The sequence below is a fragment of the Podarcis filfolensis genome (assembly GCF_964270895.1).
Source record: "Podarcis filfolensis genome assembly, chromosome: 4".
Classification (NCBI taxonomy): Eukaryota; Metazoa; Chordata; class Lepidosauria; order Squamata; family Lacertidae; genus Podarcis; species Podarcis filfolensis.
The window spans coordinates 71399590-71413965 of record NC_139607.1 but is presented as its reverse complement, the minus strand read 5'-3'; the positions used below and the strand labels follow the sequence as shown (position 1 = coordinate 71413965).

The following is a 14376-nucleotide window of genomic DNA, read 5'->3' as shown; positions in this document are numbered from 1 at the left end:
TATATATTTCTGAGTGGTTTAATCACTGTGTCATTAGTTTGCCAAATAACACGACTGGGATAAGTCAGATCTTAAGCCATATTCTGCTTTTAACAGAAACGATCAAACATGTTGCTTCGCTGGCTGTACGCAAAGAAACATTGTGATTGGGTTTTTTTACCCAGGTACAGAGACCGGATGGAAGAAAATACAACAGCCCCAAATGCCCTCTGTATTATTATTATTTTTCAAAAGAAGACTGATATTTTAATAATCTAGATGGACCAAAAAACCAAGGGTTGGGTTTCTCTGAAAAGCCTGTTAGCATGGTGCTTGTTTCTTGCAGACACCAAGCAGTTGACATCAGTGAAAACTAAGCAGGCCTGTAAGTCTGTTATTTTAGAGGTGGCAGCATACAGTGCCAGAAGGAAATTGAATATTTGACTTAAAAATATGAAATGTCTTCAGCTAAGCTGCTTATCCATGAACTCATGTTTGAATTGTTAACTAAAATGGTAAATCCACGCAAAGGCAATTTTGCTTCTGATAAGAAGAACATAAGAAGTTGCCTTATACTGAGTCAGACCATTGGTCAGGATTTGCCACACCCAAGTTTACCCAAGTGTGGGTTTGCTGCTATTTGCATTCCTTAACAGATTGGATAACTGGGCCAAAACTAACCTAATGAGTTTCAGCAGGGACAAATGTAAGGTTCTGCACTTAGGCAGAATAACCAGCTGTGCAAATATAAGATGGGGGATACCTCGCTTGCCAATAGCACATGTGAAAAGGATCTAGGGGACCACAAGCTTAACATGAGTCAACGGTGTGATGCAGCAGCAAAAAAAGCTAATGCTATTCTAGGCTGCATCAACAGAAGTATAGTGTCCCGATTAAGGGAAGTAATAGTACCACTCTATTCTGCCTTGGTCTGACCACACCTGGAGTACGGTGTCTAGTTCTGGACACCACAATTTAAGAAGGATATTGACAATCTGGAACGTGTGCAGAGGAGGGTGACCAAGGTTATTAAGGATTTGGAAAACAAGCCTTATGAAGAACGGTTGAGGGAGTTGCATATGTTTAGCCTGAAAGAGAGGAGACGGGGGGGAGATATGATAGTTATCTTCAGTCTGAAGGGCTATCATCTGGAAGATGGAGTTAGCTGGTTTTCTCCTGCTCCAGAGAGTAGGACCCAAGCCAATGGCTTCAGGTTACAAGAAAGGAGATTCCGACTAAATATCAGGAAGAACGTTCTGACAGTAAGAGCTGTTCAACAGTGGAACCGTCTGCCTCAGGAGTTGGTGGACTCTCCTTCTTTGGAGGTTTTTAAGCAGAGGCTGGATGGCCATCTGTCATGGATGCTTTAACTAAGATTCCTGCATTGCAGGGGGTTAGACTAGATGACCCTCAAGGTCCCTTCCAACTCTACAATTTTATAATTCTACCTTTAAACAACACCAATTTTAATGGTTTTCCTCTGTAAATTCATATCTACCCAATAATCAAACATATTGGGGGAAAATTGGCCCCATATAGCTCCACTCAGGGTCACAGGTGTTTTGGCGTGAGTGACTCAATCATTACTTTCTGCTACTCCCCTTTCCAGGCCCACTGCTTCCTTGAATCTCTGGTTTCTTTTTAGTTATGCTCGTAAATATTTCAGATATGCTCCTGAACAGAGTGAGGCATTATATATGTTTTCTTTTCTTTTGAACCCTCAGATCTGCACAAAACTAGAAAACTGCAAAAGCATACCACATTAAAAACTGTGTGCTGAGCATTTACAATTGCTTGACTGCAGGAGATGCTGGGAATTGAACCAGTGAATTTATGCATTTACTGTACCACTGAGTTTCATCCATTCCCCAGATATTCAAAGAAGACTCTACGGTATAAGAACCCATCACTTGAACGCTATCTAATTTAGATTGTAAGCATCTTGGGTCAGGGGCCTGGCCTTTTTGCTCATGCTACTCTTTAAAAGGCTATGTACACAAAGAGTGATTTATACCTAAGCAAGCCGATCATCTTGGTTCATTTTGAACCTTGTGTATCTCAGCAAGGAGTCAGCACATCTGTTTACATTGTCACAGGGTCTCTAAGGTTTCCCTAGCACAGTAAGCTCTTTGAAGAACAGACAGGGAGACAATTCTTCCAGCATGTTCTGCAAATGTTTTAGTAATGGCAAATAAAAATAACGGATTTACTTTGATGTCTCTGGCTCCAGACAGAAAGCACTCTGGGGGCCTGACTGTCCATAGTGGAAAAACTGTTACTCTAGAGATCAAGGACTGATAAGCTGGTGTCCAGCTGCCACTTACCATGAAATGTTACCACGAAAGGCTAATTCATAGAGTTTGTAGCGTAAGAGAGAACTGATGAATTCCTGCATCAAGTGTCTCTAGGGCACAAAGCTAAATGCACATCTGAATCCTAAGAACATAGGACGTTAATGCCAAGTCACACCATTGGCCCTTCCAGCTCAGTATTGTTGACACAGACTGGCAGCAGCGGCCAAGACTTTTACGCAGGGGTTTTTCCCAACCTTACCTGGAAACACCACGGATTGAACCCTGCAGCCTATGACAGAGTAAGCTCCCGTTGCTCTGTCCCAGCTCCTGCCAACCTAGCAGTTCGAAAGCACACCAGTGCAAGTAGATAAATAGGTACTGCTGTAGCGGGAAGGTAAACAGTGTTTCCGTGCGCTCTGGTTTCCATCACAGTGTTCTATTGAGCCAGAAGGGGTTTAGTCATACTGACCACATGACCCGGAAAGCTGTCTGTGGACAAACGCCAGCTCCCTCGGCCTGAAAGCGAGATGAGTGCCACACCCCATAGTCGCCTTTGACTGGACTTAACTGTCCAGGGGTCCTTTACCTTTACCTTATGCTCTATTACTGAGACACAGCCATTCCCCATGCTGATTATGTGGGTTAATATAGTCAGTAAAGGGGTAATGACCAACTCTATCCTGAACTATTCATATTACTCACCATAGGCTCAACGTTAACGTCTCACCCTTGGACATCTGCAACCCATACCCTGGCAAGGCCCATTTTTGTGATTTGATTTTCTAAGCAGTTGGATCTATCTGCCATTCCTCACAGTGGCCCCAACATAAAACCAGTCTGGCCCAGGCTTATATATTGCTGAAAGCCATAATTTCCAGTTTGAATCATAATTTCTTATGCAGTAATGTTGTCAAATTTTTACCTAAACTTCCTTCTATTTATTTTCTCTTATTAAAAGAGGGTTAGACTATCAATGGCTTTTTTTTTTACCTTGCTAGGAATCACAAGCGGGAAGAGCATTGTGGTGGGGAGAGAACTCAGGTCTTGCGGGTTTCCTTTGCACCTGGTTGGCCACTGTGAGAACAGGATGGGCCTTTGGCCTGATCCAGCAGGGCTGCTCCTCGGTTCTTAAAATCTAAATAGAATGGATCTGTTGTTTTCCTTTGTTGAAAAAAGCAGGGCAGTAGATTAGCCTGACTTGAACCAACTTTTAGTGAACTCACGCCGCCCATGATCTTTCCTTTCCTTTCTCTGATCTTGTTTTTACTGTTGTGAAGAAACTTTCAGATAAATAAGACCAACAGAAACCCCAGAACGTTCAAACGAAACCACAAACCAAGCATGGGGAGAAACTCTAGTCAGTCTGCAAGTTTATAAGTTTTATTCAGCAATACAAAAGCTGAAGAGAATAAAATCTCTTGCAAAATATATTGCGCTTCAGGCTGTTTTTTGGGCCAGGAGGCTAAAAGTTTTAAAGTCTAGCCACACAGGTTGGGAAAATAAAAAAGTCAAGGGTCTGGCTTGAGGGAAGCCTGGGGTGTGTGGAGCTGTAGCTCAATGGTAAAACGCATGCAAAATTTGCCAGGCCTTTCAATGTAGACAATACTGAGCTAGGTGTGTCAATGGTCTGACTTGGTCAAAGGGAGTTCTTTGTGCTCCCATGACCCCACCATAATATCTCAACACTGAGAAATGGTGCTGAGTGCTGCTCATTGGCAGAAGCTGGTTACCTTAATATTTAAACCAGTGCTCAGGTATGCATAATATGATCTTGTAGCCTACAAGTCATCCATCTCTTCTGACCTCTTGTGCCAGAAAAGAAACAGAAATCTTTCTAAATACAGATACTTGCACGCATAAAGAAAAGAATGTAATTTCAGAATGTATGCCAGTGAGGGGGAGGGAACCAGACGTCCCAATTACAAACATCCTAAATTCTATAAATTTAACCAAAAACATGGCAATAGCTGAATGTAGCTGGTGAAATAAGAGCATTTGTTTAAACCCTGGCTGCTATTATAGAATGCTACTGGCAAATACAAGTGTGCAGGGGCGGGGGGGGGGGGGGGGGGAGGGAGAGAAAGTTTGTGCTTTTCTACTTGGGAAAATTCTGATTTTATACTGATCACTAGGTGGCACCACTGATCCACTCAGTTTCAACAGAGTCATGCTTTGAAGAGGATGAGCTGGAAACTCATAAATCCCTCAGTGCCATGACAGGTGCGTTATGCAGAGCAAGCCAATAAAAGAACTATTTAGGCTACCTTACACATCACAAAATCCCTACACCAAATGCATAACTTGAATTGTGCACATAGAGAATTGTGTGGAATAATTATCACAGACATTTGCTGAATCCACACTAGTGCAATACCTGTATTAGGCCAACCTAAATGCTACAAAATAGTCCGCAAACTTTTGAGTCTCCCAGAAACTTTCATCAGCCTGCATTTTATTTTCCCTTGTGGTTCAGTACAGCTGCATTTACTTTCTGTAAGAATATTTCCTGGGTTTTCTCACCCATTCTGTGCACATGCAGCCAAACCTGTTGAGAAGCTGTGATCGAGTACAGCTTCTCAGAAATTATACACAGAGCCATAAACTCCAGGTGCGCAATCATCGCATGGGACCAACATACACAAAATAAGCATTATTTCCTACCAGCGTCTGGGAATCAAAAGTGGAGAGGGTGTTTCTATACTCATGTCCGGCTTGCAGGCTTCCCATAGGCATCTGCTTGGTCACTCTAAGAGCAAAATGCTGGACTATATGAACCTTTGCTCTGATTCAGCAGGACTCTTTTATGTTCTTAATGTAATTCCATTTTTAAAGGCATTTTACAAGGTGGGAAACACCCCAAATGGCCTATCTGCAGAACCATTTTCTTTTTTAAAAAATAATTGAGGGCTATTCATTTAAGCCACCATGAACTCATCTTTTTGGCACAACCATCAGCTTGGATAATGCTTCATTGCTCCAAGCGCACTTCAAGTTTACAGCTCATCGTACCACAATACAGTGTGTGAGAAATATCTGAGACATTTTTATGATCTGAATATCTGCAAAACATGTGCTTCTTACAATAATTTCAGTTGAGCAGCCGTCCCACACAGAGACAGTTCAAAGTGGCCTTTGTGGGAACATAATCCAGGGCACACTCAGGGTTACTGGGTTTGCATGGAGTCGTCTTTTGCAAGATCCAGCACCCCCTACATAGATCAACCATAAATCCTGTGATGTCAGCAACACTTTTGAAGAAGAGATCTCTTAAGCGATGTTGGCCCCATGTCTTTTTAGGGTTAGTAAGAAGACACGGGTGGCACTGTGGGCTAAACCACAGAGCCTAGGACTTGCTGATCAGAAGGTCGGCGGTTCGAATCCCCGCGACGGGGTGAGCTCCCATTGCTCGGTCCCTGCTCCTGCCAACCTAGCAGTTCAAAAGCACATCAAAGTGCAAGTAGATAAATAGGTACCGCTCCGGCGGGAAGTTAAACGGTGTTTCCGTGCACTGTTCTGGTTCGCCAGAAGCGGCTTACTCATGCTGGCCACATGACCTGTACGCCGGCTCCTTCGGCCAGTAAAGCGAGATGAGCGCCGCAACCCCAGAGTCGGCCACGACTGGACCTAATGGTCAGGGGTCCCTTTACCTTTGCCTAAGAAGAACATATAGGACAACTACAGAGCATCCTACCCAATAAATTTGACGTATAAATAAAAAACCACAATAGATATTTCAACACCTCTCTCTTGTTAATACTTCATCTGTTTGACAGATAGCAATAATGAAGACCATGGTGAAAAAAGAATCCCTGACACATCCACCTTTTCTCATCCCCCCTTGGTTTGTGCTTTCATATAACTTTGGAAAAGGAACGACCTTGAAATACCAAGCACCAAAGTCTGATACATTCCTTTGGACTGAGTGAGAGTGCCAAGAATGCATGAATTCCTGGTGACCTTTAGCTGCAAACTGTGAACTTTGTTCACTAAGCGTAATGCATACTTAGGCATCATTACTCAGGCCCTAAGCCAGACCCTTTCCTTTCCTTTCCTCTGCCATTACTTACTTAGTGACAGTTCGCCAAACAAAGTGAGGAATGGGAGCATTTGTCTAAGTAAATGCTGAACCTTGTTCTTGAAACCGTCGCTTCTAAGTCTGTGGCTCCTTCCCAAAATATGGAAGGCCCAAGAAGAGGGATGCTATTCACATGGAAGAGAGGTGGCAGAACTTGCTACCGTCACCCGTCTAGACAGCCGCTGTAAGTTCACAGCTTCTTTTCAGCCAAAGGCTACTCGCTTCACATTGCAACAGACTACAAGGCTTGGTCCAAATGCTGCTTTCCTTGTGACCTGTCTCACCCTCACAAAACCCCTAGGCTTATAAAATAGGAACTAAACCTGAAATGACATGTGAGACAAATATCAAGTTCACCAACAATTTGAATCCAAATACCTGTATTTCAGAAGGTTCCAAATTTTCTTTCTGAGTATGAATTTTTGAGGAACTGTGATTGCCTTCCCAGTTTGACTTGTGGATGTGGCATTCTCAATCCATGGTGCCTTTATTCAGTCGGGGTGGAAATCCCACAGGATGTGATGTATATGACAATTTATAATTTCAATGTCAGGTCATTCCAGAGAAGGGAACAGGCCCAAACAGGCGCGTTGACTAGCGCCACATGCCGTGCTCCTGCCGCATGAGCACGCCATGCTAACATGTTGTGCACACGCCACATGGCTTGCACACATGACGCAAGCACACCACACAGCGTGCATGAGTAATGTGAGCACATCAAGCAGCATGCACCCACCGCATCCATACGTTGATGTGGGATATTGAGGGAGCCTGGCCCGTTGCTTGAAAAAAAAATTGTGAAGGGCCAAGGCCCCTCGGCCCCCCTATCTGGTGCCCCTGGACTCAAACAGATGCCCAACAGAACAATTTTATTGCTAAGGACAGCCTAGAACAGCAGCATAGCTAACTGCCCCCGTTCGGACACAGCGCCACCTACAGTTGGAATAGCAGTTTAACAGTTAAGTTTCCCATGCCATCCCTCATTACCTAAACCTTAAATTTTGTTCAGGCTCAAAGTTTACTACAAACTTGCCAGATTCAGTGCCTTTACATGACCCCCCCCGGAAAAGAAATCCCAATCCAGCTTCATTCATAACTGAATGCAGTGGCAGTGGCGTAGCGTGGGTTGTCAGCACCCGGGGCAAGGCAAGTAATTTGCGCCCCCTAACCTGTGGATTTGCGCCCCCTAACCCGTGGATTTGCGCCCCCTAACCTGTGGATTTGCCCTAACCCCAGATGTTGCGCCCGGTGCGGCCGGCCCCCCTGCACCCCCACGCTACGCCACTGTGCAGTGGCAGCCACTAGCACAAAGACCCTGGCAATATCACCCAGTGAACATGGTTCACTGATAATTTCTCCAGATTAGTCCAGTCAGTCTATGGTTGAACCTCAAGTTTATTGCAACAGAAGCATATCATACACCAGCATGCTCTGAAAGATGAGCTTTTATTGCATACAAAAAGTCTCCCAGACTCCCACGCTCTGGGAAAAATCCGCATGCCCCTTTTTTTGGCGTCTCCCACCATCTGAAAGGGCACACCGCAAGCTTAAAATTAAATTTATATATAATGCTTTGAATCTGCAATTCAAGATGTACTGTGCCCAACATAAGTTGAATTAAAAAAAAAGAAAATTTGAGCACTGATATTTTATTACAGAATTATTTTAGGTATACTAACATGTAGAGCTTGCTTTTAGGAACATTATAATGTATGGAACATGATTCTAGGTATGATTTATCCCAGAAAAAATGAAGGAAGAATTCATTAACTCACACACCTCCACCCCCCACAAACCCATTGGATAGTTATATGAATTCATAACAAATGATATCGCATGCAAATGTTGTGCATCCCTTTTGGTTTAGGTAAATATGTCATGGATCTAACTGGAATGACTGTTGGACACAATGTATACCAAAGTACAAATTTACACAAATATTTAATAATTGCTATAAAATAAAGTATTGTAAGCTTGCCATTTAGTGCAAACATACGGAACAAGTTTGGTTATTCCTGGAATAATATGAAGTATATGCTACACTTTAGATAATTGTGCACACAAGATGTAGTCCAATTAATCTTAACATTTTCCAACTCATAGGGAGTGTGATCCGGCCAAAGTTAAGCGCTGATGCCCTACCAATTTCAAACAGGAGAAATTATCAAGTGAAAGTGCTCTCACCTATTTCCCATGGAAATCAAGGGGGGTATATTTGGCTGTGCTATATTTGGCCAGATTGTGCCATGTCATTTTTATATACAGTGGTACCTCGGTTCTTGAATGTCTCTATTGACGAACATTTAAGAACCCAAATACCGAAAACCCAGAAGTAAATGCTTCTGTTTTCGAACGCGCCCCAGAAGTTGAACGGCTTCCACTGCGTGCTTTTCAATTTTCTCAAGTGAATTTGCAGACAGCCCCTTTGTGCCTCAGTTTTTGAATGTTTTGGATTGCGAACAGTCTTCCGGAATGGATTATGTTCGAGAACTGAGGTACCACTGTAATTATTTAAAGTTATTGAACATTTAAAAACAAATCCATTTCAATGTTTCATTCGTAACAGAAATCCTTATGTTTGGATTTTGGCTATTATTGGCATGGGGTTTCTGAGCTTAACAATGTCTTGCACGGTTCTATTTTGCTAGAAAAAGAGGTGCCGGAACTCACCATGAACACCTCCTTTGTTCTCCCTTGGGGCCCACCTGAGAGGTGCCAAAACTGAATTCCGGTAAGTTCTGGCTGAAAAAAAGCCCTAGTCTTGTGCTCAAATAAAGCATTAAAGCAGATAAGCTTTAACACCATCACATAGAAGACACTTCCCTGGAGGTATGGACGAACTATTTGTGGTGACCCAAAGCTTATTATGAGGTGCCCACCTCCAGTTCCTCATTTTCTTCTACATATTTTATTATTTATTTCATTATTACATTTAAATTCCACCTTTTATATTCCAAGGAGGTCAAGACAGTGTACATAGTTCTCCCCCCTCCCAATTTAATTCTTGAAACAAACCCATGAGGTGGGCTAGGCTAAGAGACAGGTCATCACCCCAGGGGCTTCATGGCTGAGTTGGGATTTGAATCTGGTCTCCCAGGTCCTAATCCAACACTCCAACCACTACCCAAAATTGCCTGTGCTTTGGCTTGGGATGTCTTCAGGTTTAACAGTGTCTGTCAGATAGTTTGGATAACACTGAGCTAAATGGGCCTGTGGTCTGACTTGGTGTAAGACAGTTCCTGTGACCTTCTGCATGCAGACCAAAATGCATAAATCGTGACAAACCTGTGCTAGCTTGTGCCTTTAATTTAAAATCAAAAATTCCAGTTTGACCATTGCGTAACTGATACTAAGCTCGTGAGTCCCTTTGAGGTTGCCTAGATATATTCCCCCCTCTGCGTTGCGGCTGGAATGAGAGAATGAACTGTACAGAGTTTTCTATTTGGATGTATTTCTATTTCTTTCATTTGTATGTTCAAAAAAGCATACATTATTTTTCTTAAGTCCTTTATATATATCCACTTGGCGATGATTAAGTTGGGCCAATCCTACATTGGATTACAGCAAAGGAATCCCAGACAGACTGAAGAGACTCAGGCAAGCGCATTCTTAAAATATTTTGTTACTTTAATCTAAATCCTTAAGTCTGACTATTATTTTCACATGATTGTGTGTGTGTTTTTCTATAAAATGTCTTTAAAACCGCCAACAGGTATATTTCTGCTTTGCCTAATGCTTTCAGAGAGAATCCTGATGAAAGCTGAGCATCTTCTTTTCACCTGCATAAATTGAACATATTTTCATTTGGGGTTTCAGAAAAGGCAACATTGGAAGGCCATTTGTGAGGGAAGTGGGGAGTGGGTGGGATTTAGAGACAGGAAATCCCAGAGAGGACCTCCTGTTTTTGGTGGAGACAATTATAGTGTTGCTTTTGGTTGGAGCCCAGAATCTCTATTGGATACAAATGTCCTTGGCAACAGACGTGAAGCCTAAAAGCTTACAGATCTTTGTAAATTTGGGAGATGGGACCTGCCACTGAAGTTTGCATATAGCGTTAGCAGCTTTGCGTTGGGGGTAAGTTCGCATCAACAGTGTGTTTTCAATTTCGTAAAGCTGGCTGATCTCGGTAGATAAACACTCATTGTGGTGGAATATTTGTGCCAAGGTTTGTCTAAACCTTCATTACATTCCGATTCTTTTCAGCGGCTGCAGCCGACTCAGGAAGGAGAAGGCACCAGTTTGCTAAAAGGGACAGCGCTGGAGTCAGTATTCAAGGTTCTGTTTCTTCGATTAGCTTGCGGACTTGTATAACTTCTCCAAGTATTAGTCCCTATGTCCAAAAGAAGGAATACGTTGGCTTGAGTCCTGAGTTGCTCTTTTGTTCATGCAAGGTATGTCCATCAACTCCTCTTTCTACTTTCAGCCCCCTACACTATATCCCACACCATTCCCAGCAGTGCCAGCTCTAGGTGTTGTGGGGACCCTGGGTAAGGTGTCTTCACGACACCACTCCTCCTCTCCATGGCTCTGCAGCCCACTCACTTGTCCTCTCCTTCTGCCTAGAGCCAGCAGTCAACCAGAAGGCCCAGGGTTCTGAACCAGTCCAACCTGCTGACCATGTGTGCCAGGCCCAGATGGTAGAGTGAAGGCTGGTCCCATCTGACCCCATCCACAATGGCATGTGGGCTACCTGCCACCAGCTGCCATCTGGACTCTGAGAAAGGGAGAAGGGTGTCCTTCCTAGATCCAGCCATTCTGAGCAAGGTGGCCTGGAAAATCCCTACACTACTACAGCAGCGAACTGTGTGACAGCTCAAGTATTCTCCTAGCCACCTCTCCCAGAATACCTGGTTCTGAAGGATTCCTGCTTTGGCTCCTTTCCAGAACCCAGCAGCGGCAGAGCAATCACCATAGTTGCTATCGCTAGAGCAGCAGAAAAGCAACTGTGGTTCCTGCATTGCAGGGCCCCTTCCAACTCTTTAATGCTATGATTCATATTTTTTTTTAAGTAAGAGAGGGGGCAGGGGGAAGAATAGGAGACATGGGGGAGATCAGTGGCATAGTGTGTGGGTTGCCAGCTTTGGGCTGCACGGAGGGGTGGGAGGGAGTGAAATAGATGGAGTAGGCATGCACATTCAATGGCTTAATGGCATCTGTGTCATCCAGGAGATCACAGCCTCAGAGATAAGAAAAGAAGAGTCGTTCTGTTGTCTGGAGAGGTCACTTTCTGGTTCGCATGGAGAAGCTGCTTTCAACGGAACCCAGTGACAGGAGCACGCAGCTGTATTGAGGCATTTCAACTGTATTTCAACCGGGTGTTGAAATTTTGTGCCCCTAACAAAACATGGGCCGCAGTAGTGGCATACATAAATAGCCTTTTTTGTTAGCCCCAAAATGGAAAATGAGTGAGGTCGCAACTAAAGAAAACTGGCAACTTAAACTGATGGAATACGCTCAGCTTGCAGACTTAACTTACAGAATAAGAGAACAAGAAGAATATACGTTTAAAGAAAATTGGAAAATGTTTAATGAATATATGGGTGAAAATTGTGTACATTTGAAAACATTGGCAGCATTAAGATAAACAGTGTAAATAAGTTTTGATAGATGTAAAAATGGAACACTGAATGGTTTAGTTTATGTAAAATATGCAGGGATCTATGGCATGCAAACTGAACCTTCCTTCCTTCCTTCCTTTCTTTCCCACTCGCAAAGCTAGAATAAAGGAAGCTTTTGCTAAGCAAAAGAATGTTTCTTCCCGAAGTCATGCTTGTGAATAGTTATACACATATGATGACTGTGGATACTAGGAACAAATGCCTACTTGCCCTAAGCATTACCATTAAAAACGTGATACTGTTTTTCCCTTTTTACTCTGGATACAGTTGACATGATGGTAATATAAATCAATAAGAATCCCTTAAATCCCAAAAGTCCCCTGAAGAAGAGGTAAGCATCCATTATTACGAATGAATATTTCCACCTCAATTCCACAGCTGAAAGAACTTCAAGAAAAACCTTTGAACTAATGAGGGGGTTTCTAAGCATTCCATCAAATCGCCATCCTTTCTATCTTTCAACAATTTTTTTTTTGCATTTTTGAATTCTCTGCATAAACATATGGAACATTGTCTACAAATTGTCTACAGAGCAGATTTCCTCTCTCTTAGAATTTAAGCACTAAGACATACAACAACTAGTTGAGTAGCTGATCCAAGTTCTCAAGTCCAAATCATGATAAGAGGGCCCAGAGTTTTAAACCATTTATGTTCAGGCTTAGTACATGTAATATGAAATTTGGAATTTCAAAAGATGGTGGTACTTACATTAAGATTTTGGGGGAAAGGATGGAGCTGTGAGTTAGTGCACGAGAGTGTTTAGAAGCCTTGGATTTTCATCAGACTTTGGAAAGGAAAGAAATATTTTTATCACCAGCGCCTAGAAAAAAATAAGTTGAAAGGTTACATTTTGAACTATAAATCACCCCTTTGTAAACAAACAAACAAACAAAAATCCTGTATATATTTTTAAAAAAGCATTCAAATGTTAGATTAGAATTTTCAACCATAAATAGTTCAATTCCAATTTAAGATTTTACAGTGAAATTTGAGATTTGCCAAAGTAATACTGAAGTGGTGGTGGATTTTGTGGTGGAGAAACTGCCATTTCTGAAGCCCTACTGGTCTGCAGCAGTCAGTGCAGAAGTTGTGTGTAAATAAAGAAATAATAGCATATTAGAATAAACGAAGTATCAAAAGGCTTAAGAACATCAACATGTCTTTATATGGCATTGCAAAGAAGTTCTCTGTGGAATGAGTTCCATAAATTTGGTGCACACAACCCAGAAGGCCCTCTCTCTGGTTGTCACCTTCCTAACTCTAGATGGTTGAAGCCCATCTTCCAAAGATGACCTCAGTATGATACAGGCAGGTTGATAAATTATCCTGATTTAAGACCTAGTTGCATGAGTTACTGTTCCACCAAAGACACTGGACTAGTTCACACACTCTCTCAAACAAAAGAGGACTGTATCTTTTTATCATGCTCACCAAGTGTGTCTGCTTCAACTTCAGGTTCACCAGGCATCTATGCATGGATTTAACATTTCTTTAGTGTTGACATGCATAAAATCCATTGAATTCTACTAAATAATCAGTTCCATACAATGTTCCATACTTTATTTAGATGCATAAAATCCACTGCATGGTTGATGTCCAACTTATATATGGCGAGCATGATCTGGACATCAACCATGCATAGGACCTTATACATCTATGAAAAGTTTATTCATTATACCACTGGCTACACATAGAGGGCCAATGGTCCAGTTGACATTATAAATGCATCTGATGGGCAGAACAAGAAACTGCAATCTCCACCCACACTTAAAAACTATATGTGTAACTTTAACTAGGGGAAAAGGTAAATCAAACAAGTCCAGAGCCATGATGAAATGAGGTGATGTCCACAGTGGGGTACGATCATTGTGATTTATTACTGACATGTACTAGATTGAGCGTTTCCTTCTGATGCGGGGTTGAAGATGAAAGCTATATCAAGTGATGTACTGTATCTCTGTTATTCTGACAAAGGCTGAAAAAGAGAGGTAACTTTGCAATTAACCAAGATCACTATAAGGATTGTTTCAGTTTTAACAACAAGAGGGCTTTTCAATATGTTTATGTATCTTTCCTCCCATCTTGTAGATTCAAATATTTGTTTCTGAAATTTAAAGGTCTGTAGACTATTGGGCATAAAGGCTGTCTTTCTTATATAATGGCAACGTTTCCCTGTTGTCATTAAGCAGATTCTACGAAAAAGCCTACAACAGCTTTTGACAGCTGAGTCACATTGCATTTTCTTATATATTGAGCCATCAGAAAAATCAGGAAGCAGGACAGAAAATCAGGGTAGAGCAAGACCTTTAGCAAGGCAGAATCCCAAAATATAACTTAATTACATATAAAACATTAGCAAAGCACACACAAAAGATATGCAATTTGAAAACCCTGGCAGAACATACCAAGG

At 42.2% G+C, this 14376-nt stretch overlaps 1 protein-coding gene across 4 annotated transcripts in view; it reads right to left on the bottom strand.

Annotated features, from left to right (window-relative positions):
- Window positions 1-14376, bottom strand: part of COL8A1 (collagen type VIII alpha 1 chain) — a 94208-nt gene that overhangs the window by 15675 nt on the left and 64157 nt on the right. For all 4 annotated transcript variants that reach the window (XM_083611555.1, XM_083611554.1, XM_083611553.1 and 1 more), the window contains one exon: window positions 12675-12786. The gene's annotated coding sequence lies outside the window, so the exon portion shown is untranslated. The remainder of the gene's footprint in view (window positions 1-12674; window positions 12787-14376) is intronic.